Source organism: Pseudophryne corroboree, chromosome 5, assembly GCF_028390025.1.
Source record: "Pseudophryne corroboree isolate aPseCor3 chromosome 5, aPseCor3.hap2, whole genome shotgun sequence".
NCBI classification, from domain to species: Eukaryota; Metazoa; Chordata; class Amphibia; order Anura; family Myobatrachidae; genus Pseudophryne; species Pseudophryne corroboree.
Window position 1 is genome coordinate 332,034,330 of NC_086448.1, and position 14,695 is coordinate 332,049,024.

At 42.4% G+C, this 14,695-nt stretch overlaps 1 protein-coding gene across 1 annotated transcript in view; it reads right to left on the reverse strand.

Moving 5' to 3' along the window:
* The window catches only part of LOC134929033 (transcription factor SPT20 homolog), a 74,044-nt gene extending 61,448 nt beyond the window's left edge, over positions 1 to 12,596 (reverse strand). The window contains exons 1-2 of the mRNA XM_063924893.1: positions 12,361 to 12,596; positions 6,744 to 6,864 (exon numbers count right to left, since the gene is read on the reverse strand). The gene's annotated coding sequence lies outside the window, so the exon portion shown is untranslated. The remainder of the gene's footprint in view (positions 1 to 6,743; positions 6,865 to 12,360) is intronic.
* Between the last annotated feature and the right edge of the window lie 2,099 nt (positions 12,597 to 14,695).

Sequence of the window (14,695 nt, forward strand, 5' to 3'; positions counted from 1 at the left end):
AAGCAGTTCATATCAATGCCATTGGATGTGGAGTCCCTAGCTGTGTTGAAGCGGCAATTCCATGAAGAGGGTCGCTTCCCACATGTAATTGGGGTAGTGGATGTTCCACTTGTGCCACCAACACATAATGAAATAATCTTTGGGAATAGAAAAATGTTTCACTCTTTGAATGTGATGGTTGTTTGTGGCCCATACCTCCAGATCCTTTCCCCGAATGCCCAGTACCCAGGAAGTGCCCATGATTCCCACGTGATTCGGCAATCAGGGATATGGCAAAAATTAAGCATGTTGTAAGGCCAAGACGCATGGATCTTGGGTGAGTTGGAGACACATCATGTATTAAAGTTTCATTTGTGTTGTTGTCTAATTGTTCAACATATTTATGTAGGTTTTTATTATGTGTTTTTGCAGGAGATCGTGGATATCCTTGCAACCCCTGGCTCATGACTCCTTACAGCACACCAACACCAGGACCACAATCGGCATTTAATTCCACACTTACAGCCACCGGACAGGTGATGGAGCGCATGATTGGGCTCCTAATAGGCCTTTTTCGTGTGCCCCACCGCACTGGTGGCTACCTCATGTATTCTACAGAAATGGCTAGTAAGATAGTGGTCCTGTGTGCAATACTGCACAATATTACTGTAAGGAGGCATGTGGAGCTGACCCAAAACCAAATTTTGGTTCCAGGGGATTAGGAGCCAGGGGTTGGCTGTACATGAAGGCACGGGTTGGAGAACAGATGGCCATGCCCTTAGGGATAGAATAGTCGCACAATATTTTAGGTATATTTGAGATATTAGCACGTCTGACAAGTGCTTATTGTTGTGGTTCAATATTATTTCCACACAAATTTGATAACAGTTTTTTTTTTAAATAAAAAACAATAGTACTGCATTTGTGCATAACAATATCCTATTTACAACAATGTTAGTGGCTGTACATAAAACATACTGTAATGTAGTAAAATTAAAAAAATAAGCATGTCAAGAGTTAATGCACAACATCACTGTAGAAGTAGTGTTGTGCTGGCAACATATATATTTTGTATAATAACAATGAGGTTATGTGTTTCTTTACACTTTACCATGTTTTAATTTTAATTTTAAATGTTGCTGCATATGTGTTGTTTGTTTGTTGTGCATTGATGTGTCTTAAGTGATATTTACAAATTTGTTTTTGTTTCCATGTTTAAACAAACACATAACAACAAACCAAAAACAATAATCCTGCAATGTTCAGTTGATTGAACACTTGCAGTAGCATACACTCGCAATTGCTTACGCAACCGAGGGCACGGACCATACTGTTAATGTGCATTAATAGCAATAAAGCTTATTTGTATTTATGAGCATCACAGCTGTCGACCAATCAACAGCAGGCAGACAGTATAAATATTTGCAAATTAGATTAATACGCCTATGGCACCATGCGAGCTGCCGCATTCACCATCAAGGAGCTGCAGCGCCTTACCTCAGTGATGGACCACCACGTAGGCAGCATGGGCCCATATGTATCAAACGACCATAAGCGTGCGGCCTACAGGGAGGTACGCCAGAAGCTGCGTGTGAAGCTCCGCAGCAGGCGGACCATTGTCCAATTAAAAGGCGGTGGTCCGACCTGCGCCAAAGGCAGCCGCAGTTGCTCACTGAATTAGGGCAGCAAATTTGGGACCGTAAGTAATGCATACTGTAGTATTTGTGTGCGCATGAGTGTGTTTGCAGTTTATAGTTGTGTAATATTTGCATGCATACAGTAAGTTTAGCCAGAAGATATTGAAAATGTATGTTGGTATGCATAGATGTTTGTATGGGTGTGTAGAGTATGTGTGGGTTGTATGTTGAGTAAAGTACAAACATTAGCATAGCAGTAATAATTGTGTGTTTATTTGTAGTATAATAAAGTTTGAGTTTTTTTTAGTTTTTAAAAAAATGTAGGTTTCATGTTGATTATTGAGTAGGGTTTGTTGCTTTTTAACAAATGTTTATTAAAACACATAAACTGTGTTCCTCTCTCCTTAGAAAGAGCTGAAAGAAGGGCCCAACAATGCCAACCTCGTTCACCCACTCAACCTCCCTCTCCCTCTCAAACTCTCTCTCCCCCTCAACCACCTGCCCCCAATCAACCTCCCTCTCCCTCTCAAACTCTCTCTGCCCCTCAACTACCCTCCCCCATTCAACCTCCCTTTCTCTCTCAAACTCCCTCTTCCCCTCAACCACCTGCGCCCATTCAACCACCCTCTCCCCCTCAACCACTTGCCCCCATTCAACCACCCTCTCCCCCTCAACCACCCTCTCCCCTTCAACCACCTGCCCCCATTCAACCACCCTCTCCCCCTCAAACACCCGCCCCATTCAAGTAAACAGATACTTCAACATGTGTCTTCAACCTTTGGCTATCCAGCTGCTGTGGAACTACACAGCCCAGCATGCCTTGCAACAGTTGTGCAATTTGGGAATGTGTAAACTTTTGCAGGGCATGCTGGGATGTGTAGTTAAACAACAGATTGGGAGCCGCAGTTTGCTGACCCTGGACCTAGACCAGTGATGTTAAAACTTTTGTCCTCCAGCTGTTGTAGAATGACACATCCCAGCATGCCCTGCTACAGTTTTTACATGGGTAATTTGCTCAACTCTTGGAGGGCATTCTGGGCTGTGTAGTTCCAGGTCAGCTGGATAGCCAAAGGTTCACTATGACTGACCTAGAGAGTGAGGTATTGAAGTGTGCTTTGTACATTTTTTCTATATTGCATAAGGATAGAATTATTTTAGGCTACATTATTAAACATCTTTTTCAGATGCTGAAATTGGAGTTTACACTGCGGACATACCGTCACCATCCCCCGGTGGTCATGAGGAGGAGAATGGCCCTATGGAGGAGAGTAAGGATTATTTTAGTTTTTTTATCATAGTTTTTAGTTTCAAAAATTAAAAACTATACAGTTGCAAGAAAAAGTATGTGAACCCTTTGGAATTTCATGGATTTGTGCATAAATTGGTCATAAAATGTGTTCTGTTCTTCATCTAAGTCACAACAATAGACAAACACAGTCTGCTGAAACTAATACCACACAAAAAATGATATGTTCTCATGTTTTTATTGAACACACCATGTAAACATTCACAGTGCAGGGTGGACAAAGTATGTGAACCCCTATGTTAATGACTTCTCCAAGAGCTAATTTGAGTCAGGAATCAGCCAACCTGGAGTCCAATCAATGAGACAAGATTGGAGGTGTTGGTTAAAGTTGCCCTGCCCTATAAAAAACACACACCAGTTTTGAGTTTGCAATTCTCAAGAAGCATTGCCTGATGTGAACCATGCCTCGCAGAAAAGAGCTTTCAGAAGACCGACAATTAAGAATTGTTGACTTGCATAAAGCTGGAAAGGGTTACAAAAGTATCTCTAAAAGCCTTGATGTTCATCAGTCCATGGTAAGACAAATTGTCTATAAATGGAGAAAGTTCAGCACTGTTGCTACACTCCCTAGGAGTGGGCATCCTGTAAAGATGACTGCAAGAGCACAGCGCAGAATGCTTAATGAGGTGAAGAAGAATCCTAGAGTGTCAGCTAAAGACTTACAGAAATCTCTGGCACATGCTAACACCTCTGTTGACGAAGCTACCATACGTAAAACACTGAACAAGAATGGAGTTCATGGGAGGATACCACAGAGGAAGCCACTGCTGTCCAGAAAAAAACACTGCTGCACATTTGAAGTTTGCAAAAGAGCACCTGAATGTTCCACGGCACTACTGGCAAAATATTCTGTGGACAAATTAAACTAAAGTTGAGTTGTTTGGAAGGAACACACAACACTATGTGTGGAAAAGAAAAAGGCACAGCACACCAACATCAAAACCTCATCCCAACTGTGAGGTATGGTGGAGGGGGCATCATGGTTTGGGGCTGCTTTGCTGCCTCAGGGCCTGGACAGATTGCTATCATCGATGGAAAAATGAATTCCCAAGTTTATCAAGACATTTTGCAGGAGAACTTAAGGCTATCTGTCCACCAATTGAAGCTCAACAGAAGATGTGTGATGTAACAGGAAGTAGATCAACAACAGAATGGCTTCAACAGAAGAAAATACGCCTTCTGGAGTGGTCCAGAGTCCTGACCTCAACCCAATTGAGATGCTGTGGCATGACCTCGAGAGAGTGAGTCACATCAGATAACCCAAGAATATTGCTGAACTGAAACAGTTTTGTAAAGAGGAATGGTCCAAAATTCTCCCTGACCATTGTGCAGGTCTGATATGCAACTATAGGAAACGTTTGGTTGAGGTTATTGCTGCCAAAGGAGAATCAACCAGTTATTAAATCCAAGGGTTCACATACTTTGTCCACCCTGCACTTTGAATGTTTACATGGTGTGTTCAATAAAAATATGAGAACATATAATTGTTTGTGTGGAATTAGTTTCAGCAGACTGTGTTTGTCTATTGTTAGATGAAGATCAGAACACATTTTATGACCAATTTATGCACAAATCCATGAAATTCCAAAGGGTTCACATACTTTTTCTTTCAACTGTAAATAGACTACAACATGTGTATACAACCGGCGGCCCTCCAGCTGTTGTGGAACTTCACATCCCAGCATGTCCTGCAACAGTTTATCCATTTGTCCAAGCTAAAACTGTGGCAGGGCATGCTGGTATGTGTCGTTCAACAACAGCTGAAGGGCTGCAGTTTGCTGACCCAGGACCAAGACCAAGGATGAGTAAACCCTGGCACTCCAGCTGCTGTGGAACTACACATCTCAGCATGTCCTGCAACAGTTTGTCCATTTGTCCATGCTAAAACTGTGGCAGGGCATGCTGGTATGTGTCATTAAACAACAGCTGGAGTGCCAAAGATCACCATCCCTGATCTAGACAGTGAGCTGTTGAAGTGTGCTTTGTACATTACTTCTATATTGCTTAATTTCTGACATTAATTATAATAATTTTTCAAACATTCTTTACAGATACTGAGGTTGGAGATCAGAATACGCCAATATGTTTGGTACTGGGCCGGTTCTAGCCCTTTTGGCACCCCGGATGGAAAATAGGGGCGTTGCTTCATACAGGGGATGTGGTCAGTTATGACCCCTGTAGAGTTGTGCCCCCATTTGTGCCCCCTGTAGGAGTAGCGCCGCTTACACACAAAAAAATAATTAATACTTACTATCCCCGCTCCTGATTCCTGACCGCTGCAGACCTCCGCCGGCGCCGCTCCTCTCCTCGGATCTATGGGACAGATAGACACTAGAGGTCAATTATGACCCCTAGCGTCTGTGTCAGTCCCACAATGCTGTGCGGTGCGCGATGACGTCATCGCGCACCGCACAGCAAAGGTCCTCACCACGAAGGGAAACTAGACAGGTAGCGTCTAGTTCCCTTCACAGCGGGGGACACAGCGGACACAGCGGGGGGCACAGTAGCACAGTAGCAGATCTTGCCATGGTGCGGCGCCCTCCGGAAGGCGGCGCCCCGGGCAAAAGTCCTGCTTGCCCGTGGCAAGATCCGCTACTGGTTTGGTACAGCAGCGGATGGAGCAGCATGTTCTGGGCCTACTTGAGGAAATCAATGTTTTAAAAAATATTTTTGGTAACATTTTTGTTTTCTAAAAAAACTTTAGAAAAATTGTTATTTTGTTAATAAAATTGTATACCAACATTTTTGTGTGTTGTGTTTATTAAGAGGGAAATATCATATATGTAGAGATAATTTTGAAAGTGAAAAAATGGAGAGTGATAAAGTACCATCTAAAAAACTCCTAACTGCCATTTTAAATACACAGCCTGTTAAATGGCAGTTAGAAGCAGATTTTTTGGAACTTTAACACTCCCCTTTAAAACACTTTAAAAAATATGAAGCATATATGCAAAAGTGTTTAATGTGTATATAATGTATGTCATACATTCACGGTTTTTACAAACATGAATTTGTACCATATGTCATTTTTTATGAGTTTGTGAAAACCGTGAATGTATGACATACATTATATACACATTAAACACTTTTACATATATTCTTCATATTTTTGAAAGTTTAAAAAAAATAAATGACATGGTACAATTGAATTACCTTTTTTTAATTTGAAATGTAATACATTTCTGGGTATTGTGCAAATAGGACAACAAATATATTAAACTGATATGTTTGTTGCCTTAATTGCTAAATGTTATTGAGTAATTAGGATGTCAAACTCTTCATTTTGCAGTGTTTGATCACTTAATTGTTCAGTCACTTTACAATTCCTTAGGGTGATTGTTTTTTTTAGAATAAAAAAAAAACCATTGTGCGATTATTTGCAAGCTAGCGAATGCAACGTACATGTACGACAAGCTCCATGTTGCAAGCGATGCGAATGGCAACCTTGCGAACGCATCGCTCCCATGCGAAGAAAAATAGTAAACACCCCTTTTGTGCACTTTTGCACATTTTTGTGCACTCGTGCATGGTGGGCGTGATTTCTGTCTGATCGCACTCTTTCGTTGCGGTCACACACTTGCAAACGCTGGTTGCGTACGCATTGATTAGCAATCAGGTCTGAATTACCCCCTACGTTCTGATTGTACAGCACATCTGCGTTAGAAGTAATGTTTGTTAAACACTATACAGTGGGTGGCTAAAAGGCACTATTGAAGTTCCCACAAAAAAAATGCATCCCGGTATGACTTATGCAGAACGTATATTTGGGGCAGACAATGACAAGTAATAGTAGATGAAAGCAAGAAAAAAAATATACTCACAACTGCTTTAAAGGTACAGTTCCTTTCCAACTTTGTTTTGGAAATCCACAGGAAGCCGGTGTCCGTTATAATCCTTCTTGGGATATCATATTTAATATGACAGGAAACAAATGCTGCAAAACTATAAATTACATTCTCTCTCAGCATAAATAAACCCAAGGGAACTATACAGTGTGATTCAGCATGAGACTGTCAGTATAAATATTACCTGTTATTAGTAGGTTCATGTTTAACTCAGAACAGTACTGTAACGCATGTTTGTGTCTTTCATTATCTGTAACTTCATTGTCTCTACTTAAATTGCACTATGACACAATGTAAGATTGTACGTCTGTTACGGTATTATAGAAATTGCCAATTATATTAAGATTTTAAGTACAGATATTTTAGATGCATTTTTATTTTATGAAATATTTACATTTACTAATGACATGAACTGAAGTTAAATTCCAGACAGCTAAAATAAGTGATTTCATCAAAAACGACTGCTAAAAATAAATAACACTTGACAATTCTACACTGAATTAAATGTCCCAAACAGAGAGGCTTTCATCTTATACGAGCTGTTTTTGTTGATACATATGGAAAAAATGAAGTCCAATTATATGTTGTGTTTTGGCTGGGGTGCTCCTGCTTCTCCACAGGCTTATTTTATTCACAGATATACCATTACACTCTGCTCTGCTTCTGAACATTTGAACTCAAACCTTTGAACACTAGTATTTTTGTTGCCTGATCGCACATAGTCTTGGTTAAACACTATAAAGACACTCATAAGACACTCTGGTTCAGAATGAAAAGGTTACAGAAAGGTTAGCATTTAGACACCAATAAAAAAAATATATATAAGCAGGGATTCATTTGCAAGGGGCCAAAAGTTGTGTAAAACCACAAAAGATGCCACCTAAATCATTTTTATGTTAACAATGAAGCGTGCCAAGTAAAATAATAGTAACTGTAAAATAATATAGAATAAAACATATTTTAATTATATATCATTTACAATGTACGGTTACTGTAATTTATAATGTTGTACTGAATTATTATTGTTTTAAGGCCCAATAATAACAGACTGAAAATGTAGAAAAAAACAACAGCAAATGCTGACACTAGACACGTGACAAAATAAAGTTACAGGAGCAAGCTCAATGTTTGGGATTGAAGCTTGATGACCTTGAAATATGTCCAGAAGGAGAAATAGTTACCAGAGTATGTGATGGATCACTACAACTAAATGTATCCACTACTCACTGCCATTCAATTGGGCAAGTTGAAAGGAGAATGTATTAGGACTTGTTTGCATTACATTCAGTATTTAGGGATGTATTCCTTTCTTGCTGAACCTATGAGATATAGGTGGTCATTCCGAGTTGTTCGCTCGCTGCCGATTTTCGCAGTGCAGCGATTAAGAAAAAAAACGGCTAAAATGTGCATGCGCATGGTACGCAGCGCGCATGCGCTAAGTACTTTCACACAAAACTTTGTAGATTTACACAAGGTCGAGCAACGTTTTTTCATCGCTCGAGTGATCGTAGTGTGATTGACAGGAAGTGGGTGTTTCTGGGCGGAAACTGGCCGTTTTCAGGGAGTTTGCGGAAAAAACGCAGGCATGCCCGGTAAAAACGCAGGAGTGGCTGGAGAAACGGGGGAGTGGCTGGCCGAACGCTGGGCGTGTTTGTGACATCAAACCAGGAACTAAACGGACTGCGGTGATCGCAGTCTAGGAGTAGGTCTGGAGCTACTCAGACACTGCAGCAAATTATTTAGTAGCAGTTCTGCTAATCTTTCGTTCGCTATTTTGCTAAGCTAAGATACACTTCCAGAGGGCGGCGGCCTAGCGTTTGCAATGCTGCTAAAAGCAGCTAGCGAGCGAACAACTCGGAATGAGGGCCATAGGCGGATGAATAGGTGCATTCTTTTGTGTCTGCAGCACTGGGTTCCGCCCTGTTGGGGACCAATTATCTGTGGCCAATAGCTGGGACTCTGTGGAACTCTCAGCCAATCCCTGGCAGTTTCCTCTTTAAAAAGGGGGCAGCTCAGTCTTTAATGTTGCCAGTGCTTTAAGTTACTGCCCAGTGAAGAAGCTCCAGTTCTGAGCTCCCTCAGGAAATTCCTGTGGCTATTTCTTCAACAGTGTTCTTCAGCAATGACTCTTCAGCATTCATTCTTTAACAGCATTCTTCAGTGTTCTTCAGCCGCGACTCTTAATCATTCTTCCACAGTATTCTTTAACCGCAGCAACTCTGCAATAACATTCCTTGGTCTCCAAGTATTTAATCCCCAAAGTCAGCTGGTTCCATCCACCTATCTCAGTCCACTAGTTAATTCTACCACTAGCTTCTCCTTGAATCTCATGGTATATGAGAAGGAATTACCTCTGACCTCCTCATTTCCTTCCTGCTGTTGCGACCAGTTCTTCAACGAATGCCCAGTTTTCGGATCCTCATCATCTGCCCATTGTGACAATTCCTCAAAAATACAAGGCTACAGAGATCTTTTACACATTGGGAGTACTCCTTTACATTACTATTTCACAGTGATGGATTTAAGGGGCATTATTGTTCCTCCATCCACACCTGATCTCCCCACTGGTGCTGCTATTGCTATATAAAAAAGGGATCAGTAGCTGGTCTGATGCAGAAGAAAAGCATAGCTGAAGAGTTGCCCAATAGCTGTGACAGATGGCTCTGCATCAACAGCCCTCTTCTGTCTCTCCAGCTTCAGCTCCTTGAGTCTCTCCATCCCACTTCTGTCTCCAGCTCCAGCCCCATGTGTCTCTCCAGACAGCTTCTGTCTCTCCAGCTCATTCCCCTTGTTTTTCTCCAGGTCCCTTCTGTGTCTCTCAGGTTCCTCCTATCTCTCCAACCCCCCATGTGTCTCTCCAGCCCCCTCCCATCTCTCCAGCTTCAGTTAGTTCTGTCTCATCTGCCTTATGTCTCTTCTGCCAACTTGTGTCTCCCCCCAGCCCCCTTCCATCTCTCTCTTTTCCATCCTCCCGCAGATGATTTAATGCAGTGTCCTAGGATGCAGCTCGGATCACTAATGCAAGCAGGAGGCATGATGCCTCCTGCTGCATTAACATTTAAGTGCTATTGCTGATTCTTCCATGTAAGCAGCAGCAATACTATCTGACTGTAGCTACTCCAAACACACCTGAATCAGGCCCATTGCGCATAAGCTTGCTTTGTGTTAACAGAAGTTAACATGACTAAAGAAATTAACATAATACTGATCAATAAATCATTATATGAAATACTATTGTATACTAATGCCAATCCTGATAACAAGTGCAGTATGGACACATATTGTTGCTCATCTGCCAGCCTACAAAAGAAATTGGCATTTTAGAATATTATAAAGCACAGGAGATTAAGAACATATATGTATGTGTAACACCCCTGGGGTTGGCAGGGTATGTATTTGGAATTATTGATTAATCAAAGAATGTTGCTTGAGTGGTACATCCCGAAAATAAGAATATGCCATTTTTCTACATTTCACACCACAAACTTTCATCCAGTTTGCAAAAGACAAGTTATTAGAATCACAAAGAAGAAGAATTATAATCAGGATGAGAAGCAATTGGAATCACAAAATTAACATAAAATCATTGGAATCAGGAAAATCAAATTAGACACTGTTCATTCTATAATGTGATCATAACAAGAACAATGACAATACGTTTCAGTAATCCTAAATACTGACTTTCTAACTTCCCTAGCCAAGGTAGCAAGTATCTTCACAGGCAGTGTTCGTTGGAGCTCTTATTAAAGTTTGTTGTGCCACAGCATGGCAATGGGGGAAATGGGCACACAGTAATTAAGAGGATCCTGGGATGGGAAATGCCAATGGAACGCCGTACTTTATCTCAAAGGGGATGTACCTAGTGAAGGAAAAGTAATGTCTCTTAACCACGGCACTTATGTCACAATAAAGGGACTTTTGTATGGAACAATCTCAGTCTCTTTAGTTGCAGGGCTTGGTTAACACTTACATAATTAGCTCAGTCCTTCCAGCAATAACTACAGTATCTGTCTGCTCTGCACAAACTCAGGCCCAGATTTATCGGCTCCTAACTATCATTTTTCAAACTCTGTGGCAGATGTATTAACCTGGAGAAGGCATAAGGAAGTGATAAACCAGTGATAAGTGCAAGGTGATAAACAAACCAGCCAATCAGCTCCAATATGTAAATTAACAGTGTAAATACCAAATTGCTTTCTAACAAATATTTAAAATGCCCGCTCTAATATATACTGCAGACGCCAGGTGCATCTTATTACCATATACGATAAAAGTGCGCTGTACATCTCAAAACACTACATCCCTTAAGAGAAAAGAATACACCCACACATTATCTGAGTTCAAAAGCTCATTGATGTATATATTTGTTATTAAAAGGATATGTATGCAATATATCACAATGTACAGTATACATATAGTTACATGGTTACAATTTATACAGTAATCAGTTAATACAAAATACATACAGTTACAGGCCAGCATACAATACCATTCCCTCAATGCATCCTCCTCTTAATGTATCTCTCTCTCTCAGCAAATAAATACAGGAACTGGTATGGTAACATCTCCACCATCGTCTGGGACAAAACAGCAACTAACTCCTGTGTGTGTCTGATCAGCAATGTGTTATCTAGTTTGGGGGAGTGCACACATCTAGTCTAAGGGAGGGAACTTTCTCATTCATGATGAGTCACTGGTCTGTTCGTATGCTAACCAGGTTCAGCCTTGAAGACATCAAAAGGGCTGGCTGAGTTTCCTGTCCACCACCTGTTTGGAATGTCTATTGTCCTAATAAGAGTGATTTTAGCTTTCATACATTTAATCATAACTACTTGTTGCAATGTCCTACAACTTAATAACAAGTATCAAATGAATCTACACATTAATCTGGTTGCTTTAATACCAAATATGACATGTCTATCTGGCTGCACTCCAATAATACGCATACATGACGTTACTCCATTATATAATTTTAAATCATTATGATGTCTGGCGCTTGATATGTTATAATTATGTGCTGTATGAAATATGTGTCGAATCCATCTCTGTGGCATGTCCGTGTAAATGCGTATGTTACCATATATTGCTGTGCTCACTGCGAGTATTTGCAAGCATAGCGACTCATAATGTGTGTAGTCTGTATGTTCTCTCTATGTAATATTTTTGACTTCGACAACAGTTAGGAGCTGATTGGCTGGTGCGTTTATCACCTTGCACATATCACTGGTTTATCACTTCCTTATGCCTTCTCCTGGTTAATACATCCGCCCCACAGTCTGTAACATGGCAGTTATGAGCTGGTTGGTTGGTACTTTATAACTACTCAATGTATCACTCTGCAAGGCTTGATAGATCTGGGCCTCAGTCTGTTTGCTCGGATATGTCTCTTATCCTTGCGTTTAAACTCTGCTCTGGAGTACAAACATTTTTCTTGAGTTGTCCTGGCTTAGCTCTCCTTCTATGGGTCTTAGTTGGTACAATGTGGCGCTGCTGGCTGCACCCTTCTTAATCACTGGCTAGTTTGTAACACAGGTGGTGGAGGCTGAAAAAAACACTTTTCTGTGGCTGGCTGTCAGTTTCAAACAGTACTCACTCAGACCAAGGGAATGGAATTTCAAGCTTGTTGTTCCACTGTAATGGCTGCTCACTCTCTGTCAAGATGGATACAGCGCCTGGCCAACACCCAATGCTCTTCTTAATAGTGCTGCTCTCACCACCCAGCGTCCTGCAGCTCTCTCCAAACTACAGCTACCGCTCTGCTCCGCATTCCTCCATTTTCAGCACACACCACGCTCTCCACCTTCTTCTTCATAGCAGGTTCAGCTTCTACCAGCAGCCTCTCGTCAATCAGCTTTCTCTTCTCACACCACGTGACCGGACCAAGGGCTGCAGATAACTCCTCCTTCCCAAGCACTTTTCCTTCTGCTGTGAAGCTCTACAAAAGATCTTAAAGGGGCACACACACACACAGTTCTTGGGTGCCATATATGCAGTGGGTAAATTTTACATATTCCCTAAATATTTATCTAATGTATTTTAGAGAGAGTTACATGTTTATGGAAAACCTTTTTACATTATTATACATCAACTGTTCTCAGTTCTTGTATGAGCAGGATTCTGATTTATTTTTCAGTTTTAGTCCATAATAAAGCAGCAAAACTAAGATAAACATATGTTCACATGCTTCAAATTATGGTACATATGTTCAGCACTTAACAGACAATTTGCAGTAATATGTCCCAATATGGGACACAAAGCACTTTATTGAGCTTTTACTCTGTCCTTTATGAGACGAGGAATTTTCTGACATAAAGTAATTTGCCTCCATATAGATCCTGAACAGTAGCGGATCTTGCTACGGGCAAGCAGGATTTTTGCCCGGGGAGCCGCCGTCCGGAGGGCGCCACTGCCGTGCAAGATCCGATACTGGTGCCGCCTGGTGCTGTGTAGATGCGGTGCTCTGTGGTGCGCGATGAAGTCATCGCGCACCACACTGCATTGTGGGAGCGGCACATAGACACTAGAGGTCATAATTGAGCTCTAGTGTCTATGCAGTGCTATGGGAGAGACGTCATGTCGTCTCTCCCATAGATCCGAGGTGCGGCGCCGGCGGCTGGAGGTGGAGGGCAGCAGCGGTCGGGAAGCAGGAGCGGGGATTGTGAGTATTCATTTATTTATTTTTTATTTTTGTATTTTTTGTAAGCTGCGCGACTAGGGGGCACAATTCTACAGGGGGCACAGTACTGAGGGCAATACTACAGGGGGCACAACTCTACAGGGGGCACAGTACTGGGGGCAATACTACTGTTGGCACAACTCTACAGTGTGCACAGTACTGGGGGCAATACTACTGTGGGCACAGCTACATGAGGCACAGTACTGGGGGCACAAGTACTGAGGGCACAGCTACAGGGGGCATAACTGACCACGTCCCTTCTCCATGAAGCTACGCCCCTATTTTTCACCCTGGGCGCCACAAGGTCTATATCCGGTCCTGATCCTGAACTCATAGACTTTACTAAACAACATTAACATATTTTATCTAACGTCCTAGTGGATGCTGGGGACTCCGTAAGGACCATGGGTATAGACGGGCTCCGCAGGAGACATGGGCACTTTAAGAAAGAATTTAGGTTCTGGTGTGCACTGGCTCCTCCCTCTATGCCCCTCCTCCAGACCTCAGTTTGATACTGTGCCCAGACGAGCTGGGTGCTGTTCAGTGAGCTCTCCTGAGTTTGCTGAGAGAAAGTATTTTGTTAGGTTTTTTATTTTCAGGGAGCTCTGCTGGCAACAGACTCCCTGCATCGTGGGACTGAGGGGAGAGAAGCAGCCCTACTCTCTGAAGCTAGGTCCTGATTCTTAGGCTACTGGACACCATTAGCTCCAGAGGGATCGTACGCAGGATCTCACCCTCGCCGTCCGATCCCAGAGCCGCGCTGCCGTCCCCCTCGCAGAGCCGGAAGCCGGGTGAGTATGAGAAGGAAAGAAGACTTCACAGGCTGCAGAAGACTCCATGGTCTTCACTGAGGTAACGCACAGCACCGCAGCTGTGCGCCATTGCTCCCACACACCTCACATACTCCGGTCACTGTAAGGGTGCAGGGCGCAGGGGGGGGGGGGGGGGCGCCCTGGGCAGCAATATAAACCTCTTATTTGGCAAAAGGGGCATATATACAGCTGGACACTGTATATATGCAGGAGCCCCCGCCAATTTTACACTTTTAGCGGGACAGAAGCCCGCCGTCGAGGGGGCGGGGCTTCTCCCTCAGCACTCACCAGCGCCATGTTTTTTCTCCACAGCACCGCTGAGAGGAAGCTCCGCGGTCTCTCCCCTACTTATACCACTGTAGAAGAGAGGGTTTTAAAGAAGAGGGGGGGGGGGGGGCACATAATTCGGCGCAGATAATAACATTAAATTGCTGTGTTTT